This window comes from Lolium rigidum, chromosome 4, assembly GCF_022539505.1.
Source record: "Lolium rigidum isolate FL_2022 chromosome 4, APGP_CSIRO_Lrig_0.1, whole genome shotgun sequence".
Lineage (NCBI taxonomy): Eukaryota > Viridiplantae > Streptophyta > Magnoliopsida > Poales > Poaceae > Lolium > Lolium rigidum.
Window position 1 is genome coordinate 238998439 of NC_061511.1, and position 22855 is coordinate 239021293.

The window sequence follows — 22855 nt, forward strand, 5'->3', positions numbered from 1 at the left end:
TCGTCGGAAAATCGTGGTACGGGCCGAATACAGGGAGGTGTACATGTGATGGGCCCCACGGGCACGGGGATGGGCGTGTGCCGCGTGACGGCGTGGCCTACCTGGACCAGTAGGACAGTTTCTTCTTACATTGGAGGACCGTGGTCCAGGTGTGAGGGGGTGGGGTGCTGAATTAGATGTAGTCTCTCGAGTCTCGACCGATCCATATAGAATAGAACTATTCCCCCTCTCGTCTTGTTTTCTTCTTCCTGTGCGGCGGCCGGCCCGATCTGTGCGTGGCGGCGAGCAGCCCTGGTGCTCCCATCCTCTCTCCGGCGGCCGCTGACTGCCTAGTCTTTTTCGTGGTCGCCGGTGGGAGACAGCGCGCAGTGATGGATTTCCCACTGGATCCGGTGAGCAGGTGCGCGTGATTCTTATGATGTTTTTTGGGTGTGGGGTAGTGGCTTTTTACGGGGGCGTGGTTCTTATGATGTTCCTAATCGCAGCCTTCCAATTTATGGGGCGTTCCCGGCTGAGGCGACGGTGGAGATTTTGCAAGGAGGGGACTCGGTCAGTAGCAACGCGGGTCCGGCGCCGGCGCCGGCGGGAGCAACCGTGCTTGGGGACATCCTAGATGCAACCAGCGTCGGCGATTTTGCAAGCGGGCTTGGTGGCGTGGATGGACCAGTAGCTGCAGATTCAGCGGAATCTAGACAATCCTCAGTCGTCTGGATGGAAGAAGAGGTATGCAATTTTTTGCAGATTGCAGCTGTTGTTTTTTCGAGTGCATCGTGTAGCCGACCAGTAGTATGGTGCTTGAGTAGTCTGCATCAGTAGCCGATTATCACCATGGATCACATGAGATTACCATAAAAAATGGTGCGTGGAAACCTTTGTTGAGTGCTGACATTCAGTATAAAAATAATGGTAGCAGAAAATTAGTATGTGGGTAGGGAACATCTTTGCATCTCGATGACGTAACGGGCCAATTAATTATTCAGTGAAACTGTTTTCAGTGATTTTTAGGGCGTCAGGAATTAACATCACAGTGGGTCGCTCCCCTAGATTATGGGTGGTGAGCTATTGTTTTTATGTGTGGTTATTGGAACACCTGCTGGATGGGAGTGCACAGTTTTTTTGAATCAACTTAAAGGTTTTTGAATCAATTTACAGTAGATGGGGGTTGAGAACTTGTCGATGTGATGACCATGAGGAAACGTGTTAAGCTTGTAGGTTGGCGGACCAGAAATGAGATACTAAAGGAAAAAAAATTGATTTTGCAGGGTCTGTGTTGGCCGTGCACCGCCTGGAGAAAATTAAGGAACTAATCCGTTTGAACATGATGGACATGGATAGGGCTGAACCACGGAACCAGGTACAGTAAGCATGCTGCATATTTAATTTTTCATGGAATGGCTGTTGTGCAGATTCGTGGACGGTGCTGAATTTGGAGCATTTTATGTGATAAGTAAAAATGTTTATGTTTGTTTCTGTAAACTGCAGACCAAACCTTTCGACTACATCGGTGGCTTGGCACGGAGGTGGCACCCCTTAATATCAGGGCACGATCCGACGATGGCTTTTTCGGATTTAACTGTAAGTTGAAGAAACTTATCTGAATTATGAGTTGATGAAAAAGATGAAGAAAATGAGCTAATGGGTCTCCTATGTAGGTAAGAAGCAAGATCAGCTGGTGGAGGAAGAAGTTCTCCCTATGGTGAAAGATGCCGTGTTGAAGGCGGTTTGGGGGCTCAACAGCACTGGCCTTGATGGGAGTGTGAGCGAGAGCTGGGCGGCAGCGCAGATAGAAGAAGTATTTGGACAGGTTGAAGCCGAAAGGAAGGAGCTGGAGCTGAAGTTTGTGGGAGCTCTGTTCCCCACGTTCTGGGTTGCGGAAGCACGAGCTGAAGCATGTGCAGGTCAGTTGTGGCAGAAATGAGCTGCGCATTTAGAGTTGTCTATGTGTTTCAGCGCGGGGGTAGTACCGATTGACTTGAAAACTTGTTGTTCGAGCAGTGGGTGCGGTGGACATGGTGGACAAGGTTTCGTCGAGCAAGAGGAAACATCGTCGAGAAAGGTATGTAGTAACTGAAATAAGAGCATGCGAGCTTGTCGGAGAGCTTGGGTTTGCCGGGTGAAAAATGCTTCTGCTTAGCTTGTCGACTTGTTTGTTGGATGCAGCACCGAAGAAAAAGTCAATTTCAGACATGATATCGGGAGAGGTAGCTGTGTGTGGCGACCTGCGGCATGCATTGCGTATGCCATCCAGTAGTTCGAAGAAGGTAGCGGTTGTCTCTTGCCGGTAGACAGGAAACAATTGCAGATGCGTTCAAGCGGGCAAAAGTCATCTCGGATCACCACCACGAACGTCGCTGATGCGTGATCTCCCTAGTCGTCTGCCGGGCGACGGCGACGGAGAGGAGACCACGCGGAAGAGGGCTAGGGGAGGGAGGAAGGGCGCGCCGGCTCGGCGTGGCGGCCACCGCGCGGACGCGAGGAGGGTTACACGAGGGGGTACAAGTTCTTTTGGTATGCTATAACTTTCGACATTACATACAAGACCAACTTGAATGACATGGCATTTGGTTTGTTTTTTTTTTTTTGAACTTTGGCATTTGGTTTGTTTGTGAGGGGTAAATAACCACCTCAAAGAGCATTTGGCTGGTGTCATGTTTGTGAAGGGTAAATAACCACTTCAAAGAGCATTTGCCTGGTGTCATGTTTCGGGAATATTGAAATGGGTTTTTGCAAAGTTGCCTGAATGATGGGAGGAGTTCCACCTAAAACAATAGTAACCTGTAAGTTGATGTGGGAAAACATTTTTCTTTTTTGCTACGGGATGCGTCCGAGATGATCTGGGAGGAGTCAGCTAAATTAATGGCAATAAGCATACTGGTGGTCCAAATTAGTAAGATGAATGTACATAAGAGATTCTTTGTCATGTACCGTTCGACCAAGTGGTGCTGCAAAGCATTGATTATCTCTGCCCAACAGGCCCCAAGCACTGTTCAAAAAGAGAGATACGAAGGGGATACGTTGTTGTATACACTGACCAATGGAGCAGACGGCAGCACGTGATTGGTTCTGGAAACAGGAGCATCTACACCCCAGAGCCAAAACGAATTTCTGCAATGTTACGGAATTTATGGGTAACAAATAGCTCAATCAAAATATTGCCAAGCCAAAATTTTGGTGTGACAATCTTGGACGCAAACCAAACACACCCTAAACCAAACATGCCCTTTCTCTCCCCGCATCTTCTCCACCACGCCGGAGTGCGGCTGTCTCCGCCGCCTCCGCGCGACCTCCCGAGAAAATATAGCGACTCTCCTCACCGGCGATATCATCAGTTCGAGTTCGGAGGCGACCAGCGGCGGCCTCGCGGGAGGAGGAGGAGCGCGGGGGGTCAGTGTCGGTACGTCTCGGCCGTTCACCACGCCGGCGAAGACGGCTTGATGCGGAAGCGGGATTCGCGGCGGAGGCAGAGAGGACGCCGGCCGGCTGCTACTTACTGGTAAGATGCGCTGCAACTCCAGTTGTGTAGTCCCACATTGGGAATTTAGGGGGATTTCCGCCAGTTTATGAATGTCTCCCTCAGGGATTTTATCAGCATGTTTTACTAAGATAGAGAGGCGGTAGAGTATATAGGGTATAGAGATACGGTAGAGGAAGTTATTTAAAGTTAAATACTAATTGATCTCCTGCCCCACAGATCACATTTTTTTTTTGTTTTAGAGAAAATACTTCAGAAATTTTGTAAGCTCCGTAGTACTAGCGACAACAGTAGATGGTAATTGTGTTTCCTCTGCATAGGTTAATATACCAGACAATATACAATTGTGTAATCTAGGTTTGATACTTTATTCATTGTATCATTGAATATTAGTAATACACAAGCTTTGCTGGCTGCCAAATGTTTCTATGTCCGGTGGACTGAAAAGTGCAGTAGTACACAAGCTGATGGTTACGTGATCCTTCTAGCGCAGCTCCCCTTTCCTAGCCCCTTGATCAGCATATGTGCTTCATCTTCTTCTCTTAGTTAGTGGCATACTGCTATTTGCTTATTTCCTTCCTGTATCAATTGTGCCTGGACATTTTGTCTTGTTCCGTTGATTGGCTATCTGCTGCTTTCCTCAGGAAAATCCAAGTTAGTATTCCGCTGCACAGTGTGATATGTGTTAGAACTGTGTAGAGTGTACATATGCTTTAATGGCATTGCTGGATGTTTTATGAAGATTAAGGTGAAGATGAGAGCATTTGATACATCTCGGTATTTTCCCCATTTTAATTTTAATAAGTTAACACTAGGAAGTTCCTATACCATCCTACTGGTTGTTTTCCTATTTTCTTAGAGTAAATTCCATTTTTTACCCCTTATTTTGTCATTTGTGACAATGATTACCCCATTTAGTAGAAAGTTATTCACTTTACCCCATTTAGCGAAATCCGTACCAATTCTTACCCCATTTAAATTATTACACTGTTCTACTTGGTGAGATTCAATCGTCATAGCAATATATCTTTCCACATCTCACGCGTTTGTTTTTTCCTGACATATATTATTCCTAGCTTTTCCCTTCCTAGTACTCACCTAGCTCCATTGCGTCCTCTCCTGGCGGCGAGCACGGATCATCCACAGTACTGATGTTACTGTGCCGGTACAGTAATGAACTTGATCTGCCCGCTAGTTGCATCTAACGACCTACAGAGCTATCTAGTCTCATACTGTCATACTTCAATCTAAACGTATTGTCTAAGTACTTCCAGCGAGTTCAATGTCTTCTTCCTCTCATGTGCATCAGGTCGCAGTGCCGAACTACCTCTATACATCTGCGCGCAGCAGATAGCTGCTCTTCCTTGCAGTAATCGAAAGAGCCTGTCAATCGGCCTTGGGACGCCGACCAGGGAACTAATAGCAGTGGATGTTCCGCAGTGTCAAGGTCTGCGCCATGGATGCCATGCACGCCGTGCTCTGTCTGATGTTCAGCAGAAGGACCCGTCATTGACCTGGCGTCTGGCGTGGACATTGACGTACTCTGCCGTGCCATATGCCGCGCCGCGGATGGTTGTCCCTTGTCAGAGAGCGCAAGACGCGGTTCATAGTGACGTTGGTTCATGCCTTCACGGCAATGACCTTTCCTGTTGCGCCGATGACGTGCAGGAAGTGGGGAAGAAGAAGACAAGACATCAAAGAGAGAGTTTAGGACTACCGTTGGATGTAAATACCGGAAGAACCATGCTTAAGTGTAAATGGAGTAAGAATTGGCACAAGTTTCGCTAAATTGGGTACGAGCTGGCACAAATGTCGCTAAATGGGGTAAACCGGAAGAATTTCTTTTAAATGGGATAATTACTATCACAAATGACAAATTAAGGGGTAAAAAATGTAATTTACTCATTTTCTTAAGAGCTGACATGCCCAAGATCAGTAAGCGGTTGTAGCCATTTACCAACAGATAATCGATGTGTTGTGTTTTCGTGTTTTCGTCCGTTGCTAGGCTCTGGTGCATTGGTCATACATGCATTGGTAAGCAGTAATCAAAAGCGTTGCGCACCAACAAAACAAATATGTGCGATTTTTTTGTTACTACTATCCGTTGCTACTTTTGGTGGTATTTCCACATACCAATTATTCATATTTAGCTCTCTGAGTGATACAAGCGTACCCATTTCATGCAAAATAGGTTTTCTATAAAATGAATCAATCATAATCTGAAAAAAATTGTAGTCTTTATTAATCGTAAATTTTCGCTTCTCTGTGGACTCATTGTATACAACAGATGTACCAGTAACCTTCTACCAATGATAAGCTACAGAACTAGTTCCATTTCCTCATGCACCAAAGTCGATGTTGTTCTCCAAGCACTGAAGTTGATGCTTCACTTTTCTGTAGACCCAGCTCATAACTGTTTCTAAAATGTTCTGTCCTTTCTGATCTTCTTTACCTTTCGAACCTTCTGCACTCACTGAGGACATATGAGTCTAGTCTGACTTACACGAAGTAAGCTTCGTACCTTTTATGTCATGAATATAACCTGCTCCAGTTTGTTAAGCAATAGTGTTATTAAAATGAATAATAAAGAATGTACCGTACCACCTTTGCTAAGCATTTTGTTTTCTGATGCATTGTGCATCCTTATGGATCTATTTTTTCTTACTGTATTCTGGATTAAAAAAATCCCCTCAAGTCTACACATATACAGATAAATAAAATGATTTTACTATTCAGAAGTACCAAGTAAAATAGCTACACACTCCTGCATAATAGTAAGTGTGAGATGTCTAGACTGTGTTTAAATTTCATTTGAGTCAATAGCACTGAGCACAAAGTACCTCACCATGCTCCAACACAGACTCTGATTACTTTCCGAGCCCTTCTATACGCTCATAGTTTTCTATTTCCCATAATTGCAACTCAGAAGTCCTGAAGATAAACCTCTCAAAGTGCCATGCTAATTCCGCTTAGATTGTCCATTGATAAAATGACTGTGACGCCCCGGAACCGGTACCATGAGGATCCCAGCGAATCCACCAAAATCCGCACGATATCGATTCTGAGACGCCCTCCGACACGACGTGCGCGAAGGATCACACACGTGATGCCAGAGGAATTAACACGAGCGGTAACATTACAACATGATTACAATAGAGTCCACAAGAAACAGATATATTACAACAACGACTCCAACGAGTGAAGATACAAATATACAACATAAGATCCAAATCATACAGAAGATCAAATATGTCCGAGTACGGGCAAGATACAAATGGGACTAAGAGTCCTGAAGATAAACGATGGCGTCTATAACCCTGCCCAGGCCAAGCTGGAAGGGTAACCTTGCTAGCGTCGTTCTTCTTCGTACCGATCTTCATACCTGCCCGGATATGTCCCAAAGCAGCAATAAGTACGGGTTCGTACTTAACAGGACTTCAAGACGTATAAGCATTCGTCAACCAGTCGTCCTTTGTACTTGAGGTACGCAGGGGATTTAGAGGACGCAAGAGGAACGTCATAGGCAATATGGTTGGGTTAAGCGGCAGCGCGCAAGCACTAAAAACCTATAGAGGCACTCTACAACATTCGTCTAAACAGAGAAGGTGAGAGAGCGCATAAACTAACAGTTCTATACTCTGCAAACAAAACCCAGCCGATGCGATCCCCTTCGCAAAAAAGTACTGGCAAAGACACTCACACGGTTGACAAGTTTTAACCAGTTATTATTAGAGTTGTGCTAACTTACTACACAAGTTATTATGATTGAAGCAACAGGTGTAAGTTGTCTATGGTCAAGTCATATAGGTCCAAGTCGTCCATAACCGTGGACACGGTTTATCGATAAGATGTAACCCTGCAGGGGTGCCCAAATGTGCCCACACGCACGATCAACCCACTTGCGACAGGTGGATATCACAACTCGCACTCTCCTTTACTACAACAATGTCTAGGAAGCCACCTAACCAAGTTGAACCCGAATCGAAGTCTGGCCGAATCTCTGAGACGGACCTAACTGTTTGCGAGAAAGGCTTCCGAGGGTCAAAACACACACTAGGGCGAATGACCAGCTTTAGCATGCGATAAAGGCGCAGGCCGCGAACCTATACGTGCATACCAGAAACAAGGGAGGGATACAAGGCACCCAGGGGCTTCCCAAAGTAAATAAGTAACAAGCTGGCATGCACGCAAATAACAGAAGGTAAAACATTACGAAACTAGTTGTGGCCACTGGAGAAAGCTGTAGATTCCGGCAGTGGTCGAGGGGAGACCCAATAAACATACCCACGTGTGGTTAGAGCGCTCAGTCTCGGAACAGATAACAAAAACTCGGGGTCCTAGATTTCATGGAAACACAAGTGAGCCGTCACAAAACAATTAGCTGACCCACCGATGCCTCCGCTAATCAACTACTAACAGATATATCCATAAACCATGTGTCATGATTTCTAACAGATAACCCGATAAGATAGCGGTAGCGGTAACGGTAACGAGATATAAACAACACTAGCATGTACTACGACTCGCAAGGTAGACCCGAAACCAAAAAATAGCTGTAGGTGGTTGGTGGAGGCAATATAGGCTGCTTGAGGTAACAAGTGGATAGGACACGTTGAAAGGACACGGATGCCGCCTAGAGGGGGGGGGGGGTGTGAATAGACGGTTTTAAACTTTTACGAATATGGCTTAACAAATGCAGAATAAAACTAGCGTTTAATTTGTCAAGCACAAAACCTATATAACTAGGGTTCACCTATGTGCACCACTGACTTATGCTAAGCAATTCAAGCAACTATGTGATAGAAAGATATATAACTTCAAGCACGATGGCTATCACAAAGTAAAGTGCATAAGTAAAGAGCTCGGGTATAGGAATAACCGAAGTGACGCGGAGACAACGATGTATCCCGAAGTTCACACTCTTGCGAGTGCTACTCTCCGTTGGAGCGGTGTGGAGGACAAGTCACTCCAAATGCTCGAAGGCCACCGTATTCTCCTCGAGAATTCCCACCAAAAGGGATGTCCTCGATCCACTATGGAACCTTAGGGTGGTCACCGAACCCGCACAAAGCTTGGGGCTATCTCCACAACTTAATTGGAGGCTCCCAATAAAACGCCACAAAGGCCTTGCTCTTGAAGAATCTCCACAACTTAATTGGAGTCCCCAAGAACACCACAAAGACCACAAAGACCACTAAGCCGTCTAGGGTCCAAAGACCCAAGAGGAACAAGCTCCGGGAACAAGCTCCCGAAGTGAATATCTCACGAACTTTCACCTCCACGTATCACCGCGGAGAAGTCAAACCGATGCACCAAAATGCAATGGCAAGAACACCACAAAGATGCCCAAATCCTTCACTCTCAAATTCCAACAAAGCTACTAAAGCTATTGGGGGAATAAGAGAGGAAGAACAAAGAGGAGAACACAAAAATCTCTAAGATCTAGATCCCAAAGATTCACTCACAAAGAGATGATTTGGTTTGGTCAAAGTGTGGATCTAGATCCCCTCAATCTTTCTCTCAAATAGATTCAAAGAATCATGGGAAGGGGAGAAAGATCTCAAGCTTCAAAAGGTCAACAACAATAGAGGAGAGAAGCTTAAGAGAGAGGAGGAAGAAGAAGTGCCTTTTTGAGAGAGAGAAAAATGCTTAAAAAAGGGGCTGCCAAGATCTGCCCGTTAAAAAAACGGTCGTGGTCGATCTGGCGCGGCGAGTTGGAGCGGGACACGTGGCCGGGCAGGCCAGGAAGCTGCGGGCCGGGAGGGGGGAGGCCGGATCCTCCGGCCGGGGTACCGGCCGAGGTACCGCCGAGCCCCCCAACCACCCTGGAAACTATCTGTGGCACTTGGCCAGTTCCGGTACCGCGGGCGGTACCACGCCCGGAGGCTCCGGCCATGGGCAGGCCGGTGGTACCGCCTGCACCTCCGGCCACTACTCCCTCCTCTCCATTTTCTTCTTTTAAACTCAAACTTGAAAAGCAAATAACTTGAGATTGGAAAATCCAAATGAGACGAAACCAATTTTGTTGGAAAGAGGACGATTTTACATGATTTTTAGAGGGACAACCCCTCAATACAAGAAACCGAGAAAACCACCCAACTCGTAAACGCAACAAGTGATATACGCGAAATCCGTTTTCGATGAACTAGAGCTTGTCATGGAAATAAACACAAGCTCTAAAACACCACATGGATAAGATACAAATAACAACAAAGCAAGATGATGCAAGGATGCAAAGGTTTGACCGCACTCCGAATGACACGGTCGAGTTACTTACTCGAGAGCCTCTTGATAGAACGACACTTAGCCTATAAACCGGTCTCTCAACTAAACCACGAGACCGTTGAGGAAGAAACCCTGTCGAGAGCAAACCTTTAACCTTGCGCATTCCACTTAAGCTCGATGATGATGATCTTGACCGCAACAAGGATGGAACGCCGTTCTTGATTGTGCTTGCTTGATGTCTTGCGGATTGCTCCCCCATAATCCATTATAGGAGAGCTTCTTCTTCGGTGCATCTTCACATATTCATGAGCACATATGAATGGGAAGCTACAAGCATGTGAGCTCCTCGAGTTGACTCATCTTGAACTTGCACCTCATCTCTTCGTATTGCAACCTTGACGCCAACTAATCGTTCAAGCATTGCCTATGGACAACTCTTACACCTATAACTCAATGCAACCATTAGTCCATAGGGATTGTTATTAATTACCAAAACCACACATGGGGGCTCTATGCACTTTCACACGTGACAAGATCGCAACTCAAGGCTAGCATAAGAGAGAAGGCAAAATAAAATAGGTGAGCGACTTCTGCAGAGACAGAAGTTTAGGAAATGCTTGCATGTTAAAGCTTGTCGAGGAGCATTCGGAGAACTTGTCGTATCTCACCACACCACTTCGCGATCCTATCCGGGAAGAAGCAAATGCTGGAACACATAACGTATGCAAGTCTTACTACTACAAATAAAGAAGATCTAGCATGATCAAGATGATATGCATGACATGGCAATGATAATGCGATGCAACTTATCCAATTAATCGGAACCGGAGTCCCGGACAAACAATTATTAAGTTCGAGTCATTTTTCTACAGCGCAATTTAATTGTTGATTAGCATGGCAAGACATGGCATGGTGCGCTACTTCAATATTAAACAGAGCGGGGAATTCTTATCCGGTAATTCCAAAATACTCCGCGTTTATTTATTAGGTGCGATACTACTAACACGACACTACATGATGCCAGATGCAAACATGTATATGGATTGAATATTCAAATTCATCATATTTTTCTCATAAAGTTAAACACTTTCTATTCCGAACTACGGATTAAAATATATGGTTTTGACAAGTATTGTACTTATTCTGAAACTTTTAAGAAAACAGGGATAGGAGGAAAACGTTTTATACCCAGAGGTGCTAGCCACTGTGTGACTGACGGTGGGCTGCCAGGGTTTCGGTGGGTAGAGGGTTCGGTGGGCTAGATGGGCGGGAGTTGGGCCGCCGGCTGGGCCACTTGGCCTGGCCGGTTGGGGTGGTTCTTCCCCTTTTTTTTTATTTAAACATCTTGCTGTTATTATTTTCTGTTTTATTTTTAAACCATTTTCAAATAGATTTTAGGAGCAGAAAAATTAGCAAGAAATATATTTTAATTTGAGATAAAAAGAGAGGGATTAGTTTTAGCAACAAAATAAGGTTTAATAAAATATAATTTTGGGATGCAAAAATATGCATGATGCCATGATTATGCAAAGAAATAACAATCAAAAATCTAATAGGGCATTTTCCTGGGTCGCTACAATGACTCCCCATTTTAGACCAAAATAAAGCTAGCGAGTCTTTAACGAGACCTCCATATTTTTGTAATTTTAATTGATGCATCTGTCTGGACTAAGACCTGTTACATAGATTTCACTGAAAACTGTATTGTCATGCAAATTTCGTTGGAACAAGTCATGTCTAGTACCGTTTCATGAAACCGTCTATCAATTCATACTGTGGTTTTGCTGAACATTACCTGATACATGTCCAAATGGTATCTCTTTTTTTTTGTAAGGAGGTTATACCCATGCTCCGTGCCTCAATTGATTCACACATAATTTCGACTATTAATCCCAAATTGTCCAAGCTACAGTATAGTCCTTTTCTGTAGAAAATCAGCGCACGGGATGTGCGGCTTACTCTGAGATGGCTTCAGCTCAAATTTAGTATGCATATCCCTCTCAGGTTGATTGCGTCATATGGAACCATGAGTGACAAGGGATTAACTTGTCAATGCCTATGGATTGTAGGCTAGGGTTTAGTTAGAAGTAGAGGGCAAGTAGATCTCGAAGGTTTCAGCCGAAAAGTACTCGACGATTATGAAAACTAGGGTTTGCAGACAATGATTCGATGATTTCCTCGTCCCTCGACTCCCCCTTATATAAGAGGTGGAGCCGAGGGTTTCGTTTTGTACAAGTTACGAGTCCGGGACGGTTTCTAACTCATCCCGCCGATTTACAAACAACACTTCCTATTACAATTCTACTTTCCTTAATATATCTTGGGTCGTCGAACCTTCTTATTCTTCGGGTAGTAGGCCTTCGTTAAACCCCGGGTACTATCTTTGGCGGGCCCATTTGGGATGCCTATGTCGGTAGCCCCGAGATTTTGCTTGAATTGTAGAATCGGGGAAAATCTCCACTGCTTATTCTTATTCAACAATTTAAACTTTTCTATATTTCTTTATATAAATTTCTATATTGTACGGGGATATTGGTAGTTGGGGCTAGTTCATCCGACGGATCGGGTACTAGTTAAGCTGCTCTAGTGGCAATCCGCAAAAACCTACTTCAAGATCACGTCCCTGGACATGATCTCGGGATACTCAGTGCAAACTTCGACGGGCGCCGCTTAAGGTCTTACCATTCGTCGAGTCCCGAGTCAAATTTATCGAGTACCTAACGCGTCCGTTAGGATTTTTCTTCGTATCCGTTGATACGGATAAAAGTAGCAGAGCGCGGTCTTCGGCGATGCCACGCCCAGCGAGAATGGATCCGGGGTCTTACCTTCGCAAATTTGCGGCATTCGAAATTGATCGCAACTTTGGCGTTCGAGAATATATTGTCGAGTGCTTTTCCGGCTGTTGGAATGGCACATTTTATCGAGTCAAATATGACTTATATTAATTTCCCGATGGGAGTATATGTCGAGTTAATTATAACTCGAAATATACTCTCTTGCTTTTCTATCTTTCTTTCTTTTTCTTTTTATATTTCATCGGGCACGCGAACAGCGTTCCCGATGGGAGTAGCCTCAGAGGCTACTGACCAAGAACTTGTGCTTGGTTGTAGGCTCAACATTTTAGTCCACCTTGTCACTATATTGCCATTATCTCCCAATATTCTTTCTCTTCTTTTTATCTATCGGGTACGCGAACAGTCGCTCCCGATGGGAGTAGCTCCGAGGCTACAACCAAGAACTTGTGCTTGGTTGTAGGCTCCCACAATTTCTATATTTACCATAGTCGAAACTTTAATTTTATCGAAGTAGCCCCCGAGCATTTGGGCAAAAACTTGTTTCTGACCAAAGGCTCCCGAAGTATGCAAATAACTTATCCTGTCGCCATTCTTCTTTTATTTTTCTTGTCGACATATTTTCCCTTGTCAAATTCTCTTCAGCTCTATTAATGGTCGAGATTTCTCTGCCTTGTGGGTCCATCGTTCCCACCACGTTGACACGTCGTGCAAGTGGGGGACACACGTCCTCCGCTTTTCTGGCGCACGTTCGGTAACGCCTGTTCCATTCCATCTCCGTAAAAATACCTTTTTACCCTCATATCTACTGGATCTCTTTTCACCACACGATTTCTTCATCCGACGGTTCATTACTTCTCCCGAAGCCTATATAAACCTTTCTTCAACCTCTGTCCACTCCTTCGCTTGCGCCGCACATCTGCTCCCCTCTGCAAAAACTCCTCTGCGCCCAACTCTTTCTGATCTTCCGCACGCACGAACACTACTTTTCCAGTGCTGTTGATGCCACCGCGTACGCGACTCACCCGCCACAACACTCCGGAATCCAAGATGGCCGCTGAGGATCTTGAATGGGAGAGATCCAAAATCTCCAACCAAGATGTCAATATGCTGAAGAGGCTCGGCCTGATGAAGAAGGAAGACGCCATCCGCTTTCCAGCTGAAGAAAGCTACCCCAAGCCTCCAATGGAGTACCGGGTTAGTTTCGTTGATCATCTCATCCGCGGCCTTTCTACCCCAATCCATGATTTCCTCCGCGGTCTTCTCTTTGTCTATGGGATTCAGCTACACCAGCTGACCCCCAATTCCATCCTTCACATTTCTATTTTTATCACGCTTTGCGAATGCTTTCTTGGAGTTGCTCCTAATTGGGCTCCTTGGAAGCGCATTTTCTGCCTTCGCCGCAATGGCGCTCACAACGCCACCTACAACATAGGTGGTGTTGTTATCTGTGTCCGAACCGATGTCGATTATTTCGACGTCAAATTTCTCGACTACTGTCCAAGGATGGCGCAAAAGGTGGCTCTATATACACGAAGAAAGCGCCAATTCCGTGGAACACAACATAGTTCCTTTCGACGGAAACGCAAAAATTCAACGCCGCTACTCTCGGGACGCCGAAGCTTCCGAAGAAGAGAAGAAGGCGACAGAAGCTCTTATGTCTCGTATTCACCGGCTCCAAAATACTCGAGGCAAAGAGTTATCCGGTGTCCAAATCATTGCCTATTTTCTTAGGATTAGAGTGCGGCCTCTTCGGGCTCGCAAAAATCCCCTTTGGACGTATTCGGTGCCAATGACGCCAATAGGCTCTCCAATGATCTTTACGTGAAGGACTTGGAGAAGCTTATTCGAAGAATTACCTCGCCGAGCAAGAGGGATCCTATTCCTTCCTCTTGTCGCGTGGAACCCTACGACTCCACCAATCCTCTCCCAGAGGTATTTTGTCTTCTCGAATTTTTATCTTGTTCGAATTTTCCTCGCATCTCATTGCATTGATATCTCTCTATTTTTCCCTTTGCCGCTATTTTCTTGTAGAATCACCCTACTATGACTTCCCTTCCTCCTCTTCCCGAGGATGGAGAAGTCGAAGAAATGGGCATTATTGCGACGACAATCAAGAAGCTCCAGTCCTTTGTGAATGATCCCGTGGATTCTCGAAAGTCTGCGGGATCTTCCGAGGACACTACGTCGATCCAATCTCCTCCTCCCGTTGTTTCCCCACAAAGGAAAAGGAAGAGGAACGATGTCGAAGATTCGGCACATCCAAAGCCGAGGAAGTTGTTCCTTCCCATCCGAAGGCGACTTATGATCCTTATGTTGCATCCCTCGTCGGCTCGTAAGTTACCTTGATTTTCTCTTATTTACGTAGTCGAAGTTTTTTCTTGTCTTGCTTTTTATGCTATTGATCCTTACTCGCAGTGACGACGAGGAAGAAGTACCACCTCGTGACGTAGCTCCTCGGACGAGCACGTCACACACTTTAGTTATTTCGGAGAAGCCCGTTGAAAGAGAAGAATCGTCGCCTCCTCAACAAAATGTTGATACATCTACTCCTCCTTCGAGCCCCCTTGTCCCTTCGCCAAAAAGGGCAAGGGTTGAAATGATCGTTGAGCCTCCTCCTCAATTGAGCAGCTCTTCGTCGCAGCTCTTGGATGATGTAAGTTTGTCGATGTCTATATTTCTTCTATTTTGCGTTTGTAGACCCTTACTTTTTTTTAATGCCGATGTTTTCCCCTTCGTTCTTCTTTTTTGACAGCCTATGATCAAGGATCTTATCCGCATCGGGTCCCAATTTATTGGGTACCGCGAGGAGCCGAAGGTAATAACTTCTATATTTACTGTTCTTCCTGAATTTTGCTCCTTTTTGTTTGTCGCAATTTTTTGATCTTTCTTTCCCCTTTTTTATCTTGATAAAGAAACTTGCAGAGGCCAACAAGCGTGCCGACGCACTTGCTCACAAACTAGAGCACGAGTGAGGCGGCTCGCGAGAAAGCCGAACTTGCCGCTAGCGAAGCTAAAGCCGAGGCCGATGATGCCAAAGCAAAGGCTGCTAGTGTCGAGGAACCGCGAAAAGGCTCAAAGATGCTCGAATCTGCCTTAGATGAGCGTAAAGCCGCACAAGCCGCACGTGAGCAAGGGATCATCAAGCGTCCGAAGTCGCAAAGTCGACGTACGCCGAGTAATATCGTCAATCCCTTCTATTTTATTGTACTTCCTGTTTCTTGGTTTTCGACTAATGTTTTGTCTCGTGTGGCAGCCCAAACAAACCAAGATTTTGATCCGGAGAATCCCGTCAATGACCCTCTCCTTGACGCACTTTCTCTTCTGGAGTTTCATGGGCGTGAAATTCGTGAAGGCGTGGCCAATGCCAGTGCAGGTTTGTCGGCGTTGTTCCCCTACTTCTTCCCGAAGAAAGAGGAACCTTCGACTTTCCTTGCCCTTGCCAAGCTTTTCAATTCATCGGAAGACCTTGGACCGAAGATGCGTCACGAAAATATGAAGGTGGTCGTCGAAAATACCGTTGCTCCGGTTGCCGACGACCAACGGACTCTTGACTCGGATGAAGGTTGGCGACACCGATCAAATAGAACGATCGAGATGGAAGTCACCGATTAAGGCGGCCAAGCCCAACACGAAGAAGATCCTGGCATATCTCGGGATCAAGCCATCTTCGATTCCTAGCTCGTCGAGGCCGGAGGTCTAGTTGCATGCCTCGTTGTTTCTTTTTCTGTTTCTTTTGCTCTTGTCGCCATTCTAGCCTTGGCGACAATTACCCTCTTAGTCCCCCTGGAGAAGTTTCTTTTGTAATGTCTGTGTAAATTTTCTAACAAGTAATGAAATTTCCCTTCGTGCTTTTCATTGATCCTGGGCCTTTCTTTTCCAGTTAATATTTGATAATTACTCGACCCCTCCTTGTTCTGCCGCTGCTTCACCTGCATCTTCCTTCTCGAAGAAAGTACTGATCGACCATAATCTCCTCGAGAGTTCATCAAGCGGACATTTGTCGGAAAATTTGCAAGAACTTCGACAACAACTTCGATCTATGAAGAAACAAACTTTGGCCATGATGGAACAATCTCGGAAAGCATCTGAACGAGAGCAACTTGCTTTTCAACAAGCCCAAGAAGCTATGGCTGCCAAGGATGCTGCTGTCTTAGAAGCGAAAGGAGCCACAACCCGAGAAAATAGTATGCTTGAGCTAATGTCGGAAGCTAGCACAGATATGTTAGGTACGTTTTTGCAACCTCAAGGCGCCTTCTCTTTATTTTGCTGTGCCTTTCTTCCAATTTCTTTCCCTGTTGCTTTACCAGGCTCAGTTCTTGATTCTGCTGCCGAAGATCAGAGAGTGAATGATAGGACAAATCTTCTTGTCAATCTTTCCCTTAATCATGGGTGTTTGTTTTGGGCCACTCCTGAACGAACCCAACAAATTGTTAGGTTCCAAGATCGTGCTTGCCAAGTGCGCGATTTTCTCGGCTTTTGCACGGCGACATTAACCCTTGTCTATAGGAATCTATTTCCGCGAAACGAGGTTCCAAAAACTCTTCCCGAATTATTGGAGGTTTTCGAGAGATGCTCCCCGCATCCATAACTTTGTGCGGGCTCAACTCACTGCCTGGAGCGAGATTTGCCATGATTATGATAAACATCTCGTTATCCAAAGTTGGACCTAACGAAGATTGTTGCCTGGTTGTCCGGCCAAGAAAACGCGTCGGAAGAATGATATTGACTCAATCGATGCGATGGTAGCTCCCGTGGCCGAATCGATGATAGATGAACTTCTTCGGATGGACTCGGAGTTTTTTACCAAGGGTTCTTATGCTGAACATAAAACAACCAGGGGCTTGTCCGTAGATACTATCTTGGGATTTAACTGACTTGTATTATATTGGAAACCTTGTATCTCACTCTTTTTGTTTTCCCTCCTCTTTTTTTGTATTTCCGAAGGAATTTATTGTATATTGTTCAGGTCCTCTATGTTGTTGAAGCCCCCGAGCCTAACTGGGCGAAGGTTGCACTATTTTTTCCTCCTTGAAATCTATCTTTTCTGTTGTAATAAGACATCCTTGTTTGTCCCTTGGATGGATTGCCAATCTTCGAGTACCTTTGATGTTGAAATTCTATATTTGTATTGCGAGGTTCTTAGACCAAAGCACTTAAGATTTTTGATGTGTACACTATATTTATGATTACTCGGCTTCCGTTTTTTATATTTGGCGAGGTATTAATGTACCAAGGCGAAATATTTCGTGAATCTATATTGTATGTATTTTGAGACTTGGGCGTTGAGCCCCCGAGCGTGTCGAAAAATAAGAAGTATATCTCCACTATCTTTATTATATTGCAGCACCACGAGCCCGCCTCATCAAAAACCTTTCCCGCCACACTCGGTGCCCCGAAAAAGGAAAAGAGTGCGTCCGAAAACTCGTGGGCGTTTCAAGTACATTGAAGTTTTTACAAGGACTATATTTTAGCTCTAGGCGTAGAACCGCCCGAGTTGCGCCACGTTCCGGGGGTTTTGCTCCTCTACCCTCGTCTTCTTGTCCTTTATCCCGTATGCTCCTCCTCCAATTACTTCCGTGACGATATAGGGACCAAGCCATGGTGACTCGAGTTTTTCATGACTTTTTTGCGTGAGCCGAAGAACTAAGTCCCCCACTTGAAAAGATCTTGGCCGCAAACGTCGACTGTGGTAATTCTTCAATTCCTGTTGATATTTGGTGACCCTTGATAATACTTCGTCTCGAGCTTCGTCGAGTGCGTCTACATCGTCTTCCAATGTCGTCCTTGAAGCTTCTTCATCATATCGTCGTGACTCTAGGGGAGTCGTGCTCTATTTCTATTGGTAGTATCGCCTCCGCGCCATGGACCGTAAAAAACGGGGTTTCTTGTGTCGCCGTATTTGGTGTTGTTCGGATGCTCCACAACACACTTGGTAGTTCTTCGAGCCGGGTATGTCGAGCTTTTTCTAGTGGTCCCAACAGACGTTTCTTGATGCCATTGCGGATAATGCCATTGGCTTTCTCGACCTGCCCGTTGGTTTGAGGATGTGCAACCGACGCAAAGTGCGGCTTGATACCCACTTCTTTGCGTAATCTTTGAATTCGTTGGATGTAAAGTTACCGCCATTGTCCGTGACGATGCTATGAGGCACTCCAAATCTGAAGACGAGGCCTTTTATGAATTTTACTGCGGATGCTCCATCTGGCGAATTTATCGGCTTTGCTTCTATCCACTTTGTAAATTTGTCGACAGCTACTAGCATGTATTCCTTTCCTCCTGGCCATGATTTGTGTAACTTGCCGACCATATCGAGTCCCCATTGTGCAAAGGGCCACGACAAAGGTATTGGTGCTAGTTCTCGCTCGCTGGAGAGTGAGGTTTTGCGGCGAACCTTTGACACGCATCGCAGTCCTTACTATTTCTTTGGCGTCCTCGATTGCTGTCAACCAGTAGAATCCTGCCCGAAAAACCTTGGCTGCGATGGCTCGACTACTCGCGTGGTGGCCGCATATGCCTTCGTGCACATCCTTCAGAATTATTCTTCCTTCTTCGGGTGTTACACACCTTTGCAGGACACCTGAAATACTTCGCTTGTACAGTTCTCCTTTGATCACCGTGAAAGCTTTAGATCGTCGAATTACTCGCCTTGCTTCAACTGGATCGTCGGGTATTTCTTTCCTGAGGATGTATGATACGTATGCTTGCATCCAAGGAACCTGTACCATCATCACAAGCTCTTGTTCATCTTCATCCTCCGTGGTTTCGACGAGGGTGTCGAACTTTTTTCTTTTTTCGCACCTTTTTTGGCTTTGTAGATCTCTCCGATATTTCTTCCCAAAACACTCCGGCGGGACCGGGAGGCACTCGCGACCCGATGTTTGCGAGGACGTCGGCTTCATCGTTGCTCAATCTATCGATGTGGTTTACTTCGCATCCATCGAATAGTTTCTCGAGTTCATTGTACACCTCCTTGTATGCTACCATGCTATCATTGACTGCATCACATTGGTTCATAACTTGTTGGGCCACCAATTGTGAGTCGCCAAAGATTTTTAGTCGAGTTGCACCGCATGCTTTCGCCATCTTCATCCCATGTATGAGGGCTTCATATTCTGCTGCATTATTAGATGCGTTAGGGAACGTCATCCGAAGGATATACTTCAATTTGTCGCCTTCAGGTGATATAAGTATGACTCCTGCTCCAGCTCCTTCTACTCTCTTGGACCCATCAAAATTCATGGTCCAGGTTCTCGACAGGTCTGGGGTCCCGTGTTTTGCGGCTCCATCCACTCGCGATGAAGTCCGGCAAAACTTGCGACTTGATTGCTTTTCTTTTTTCATACGTGATGTCCCGAGGGGAAAGTTCTATTCCCCAAAGGGAGACACGACCCGTAGCTTCTGGATTGTTCGAGTATATTTGACAAAGGAGCCTCATTGACCACTATGATCGGGTGTGCCGAAAAATAGTGGCGCAATTTTCGTGCTTCGTTGTGAACACTCCGTATGCTAGCTTCCGGTACTCGAGGGTACCTTTGTTTTGACGGTGATAAAACTTCGCTAACGAAGTAACCGGCCTCCGTACTCCGTGGAGTTTTCCTTCTTCTTCTCTTTCGACAACCCGAGTCTGTGCTCACCACTTGGGGCGTGGCTGCGATATATAACGGAGAGGTTCCTTTTCCTTCGGTGCCACCAAAATTGGTGGTGTCGAGATTTTGCGCTTCAAATCTTCGAAAGCTTCGTCGGCCTCTTCGTTCCACCGGAATTTGTCTCCTTGTTTTATCAAAGCGTAAAATGGTAACGCTTTTTCTCCCGACTCGGCGACGAATCCGCTCAAAGTCGCGACTCGTCTAGTTAACTCGTTGTATCTCTTTCAACTTTGTTGGCTTTCTCATTGTTACAATAGCTTGTATTTTATCGGGATTTGCTTCAATCCCTCTTGCCGAGACTAGAAACCCCAAGAGTTCTCCCGTCGGGACACCAAAGGAACACTTCGTCGGGTTCAACTTCAGACAGAATTTGTTGAGGTTGTCGAACGTTTCCTTGAGGTCCTCTATCAGTGTTGATCCTTCCTTTGATGTTATGACGACGTCGTCGATGTACACTTGCACGTTTTTCCCAATCTGTGTCGCCAAACACTTCTGCATCATCCTCTGATATGTTGCTCCCGCGTTTTTTAGACCAAAAGGCATTGTTCTGTAACAAAACACGCCATAAGGTGTAATGAACGCAGTCTTGACTTCATCTTCTTCTTTTAGCCTGATCTGGTTATAACCAGAATACGCGTCCAGGAAGGAAAGACGTTCGCATCCAGCCGTGGAGTCGATAATTTGATCGATCCTCGGGAGGGGAAGTGATCCTTTGGACAATGTTTGTTGAGACACGTAAAGTCGACGCACATGCGAAGGACCTTTGTGTTTTTCTTTGGCACCATCACGGGATTTGCTACCCATGTGGCTTCTGTGAATATCTCTTTGATGAAACCAGCTTCTTGTAGTCGATTGATTTCTGACAGCATAGCTTTGCGGTTTGGTTCCGAAAAACGCCGCAAAGGTTGTTTGATTGGTCTCGCTGTTGGATCCAAATTTAGGTGGTGCTCGGCAAGTTCCCTGGGTACTCCTGGCATGTCAGCTGGACACCATGCGAAGATTTTCCAGTTCTCACGGAGAAACTCGACGAGCGCGCTTTCCTATGCGATATCCATGTTGTTTGCAATGGATGTCGTCTTTTTGGGTCCGTCGGGTGAATCTGCACCTCCTTAGAATTTTTCTCTGTGTTGAAAGTTGATTCTTTATTTGGCCTTCCAACGTCTGGCAGTACGTCGTAATCAGTCATACTTTTCGACGCCAAATACTCAGCTTGCATCCCGAAAGTTTCTGATAACCGATGGAAATCCTTGTCGCACTTATCTGCTAAGGCAAAGCTCCCTTTGACTGTGATTGGTCCTTTAGGTCCAGGCAATCTCCACAGCAGGTATGTATAGTGTGGTACTGCCATAAATCTAGCATATGCTGGTCGTCCCAACAAAGCGTGGTACTGCGATGGAAAATCCACGACTTCAAACTCCGGCTTCTCGATTCTATAATTTTCTCGGGTTCCAAACTCGAACGTCGAGGTTGATCTTCCCCAATGGGTAGCTTGGTTTCTCCGGTGTGATGCCGTGGAACCTTGTGTCCGTTGGCTTCGAGTTTGCTAAGGATATGTTCATCTTCCTCAATGTATCCGCATACATAAGGTTTAAGCTCGCCGCCACCATCTATGAATACTCGAGAAACATCAAAGCCCGCAATAACCGCCGGCGGAATAAGTGCCGACCGCCCCGGTCGAGGAACTTGTCGCGGGTGGTCCGCTATGGTAAAACCGATGTCTTGCCCCGACCAATTGAGGTACTCAATCGTTGGTGGAGGCATTTTCTCCGCCATGAACACTCGTCTCGAGATTACTTTTTGAGTTCCGTTGGACGGCCTTCCCTTCGAATCATCGACACTCGCTTCGTTTGAGTTAGGATCAACGTAAGGTGGTGGTGGAGGTGCTGCCGCTATTCCGAGCCGATGCCGATTGTCGTCCGTAATCGCGGGAGGTGGCGGTAGGTGAACTTCGCTCCCGGGCTCCCGAGGATTTCTCTCGTGCTGCTCGAGCGTGAGCATTTTCTCGCGTATCCGAACATTGCTCGAAAATTTCGACGGCTCTTTCGCGAGTGCCCCGACTGTCTTTTCCCGTTCGTCGTCGAGGAAGAAGTGCATCCGGCACGGTCCGTTCAAGCATTTCTTCTGGGGACACGAAAGGTCTTGGAAACCTCGGCCCACTATTTTGTCCGTTGCGGGAGTCGTCCCTATTATCGCTTCGCTCGCTCATTGCTTCTCCGATAATCATCTCTGTTGTTTCCTCCTGTGTTTGCCCGAAATCCTGCCGAAATTTGCCCCGGGGCGTCATAGTTTGGATACCGTCGAGGAAATCGTCGCCTCGATTGATAATTTCGACCACGGTCCTCCTCCGGCGACTCGTGTCGTTTATTGTGGACAGCGTCTTCTCCGTCCGCCCATCTATTTGCTATCTCGCATCAACGCGGATACTCGTTTTTGGATTGGTCCTTCCCAAGTCCTCGACAAAATCTCCACGCCTAATTCCTCGCGACAAACGCATCTATTGCTCTCTCGTACGATATATTTTCTCGCCGAGTTTTTTATGATGTTCCACCTTTGGAAGTATTTTCTCATTGACTCATCCGGCTTTTGTCGACACGCCCTCGGCTCTTCTAACGACGCAGGGTTTTTGCACGTGGACTCGAAGTTCTTGACGAATACGTCCTCGAAACTTTCCCACTGTCGATGGATCCTGGCGGAAGTTTTTTGATCCAAGATCGTGC

At 46.0% G+C, this 22855-nt stretch overlaps 2 long non-coding RNA genes across 3 annotated transcripts in view; both read left to right on the forward strand.

The window, feature by feature from the left end:
* The first annotated feature begins 214 nt into the window (after window positions 1-214).
* On the forward strand, window positions 215-2047 carry LOC124707361. 2 transcript variants are annotated; one of them, XR_007004809.1, is made up of 6 exons: window positions 215-392; window positions 486-723; window positions 1263-1354; window positions 1483-1575; window positions 1653-1898; window positions 1996-2047. It is a non-coding gene; the product is annotated as an uncharacterized LOC124707361 (long non-coding RNA). The 2 variants fall into 2 exon arrangements; XR_007004808.1 differs by having other exon boundaries at window positions 216-400.
* A 1345-nt stretch (window positions 2048-3392) lies between these two features.
* The window catches only part of LOC124707362, a 34371-nt gene continuing 14908 nt past the window's right edge, over window positions 3393-22855 (forward strand). Inside the window, exon 1 of the long non-coding RNA XR_007004811.1 lies at window positions 3393-3493. This is a non-coding gene — a long non-coding RNA (uncharacterized LOC124707362). The remainder of the gene's footprint in view (window positions 3494-22855) is intronic.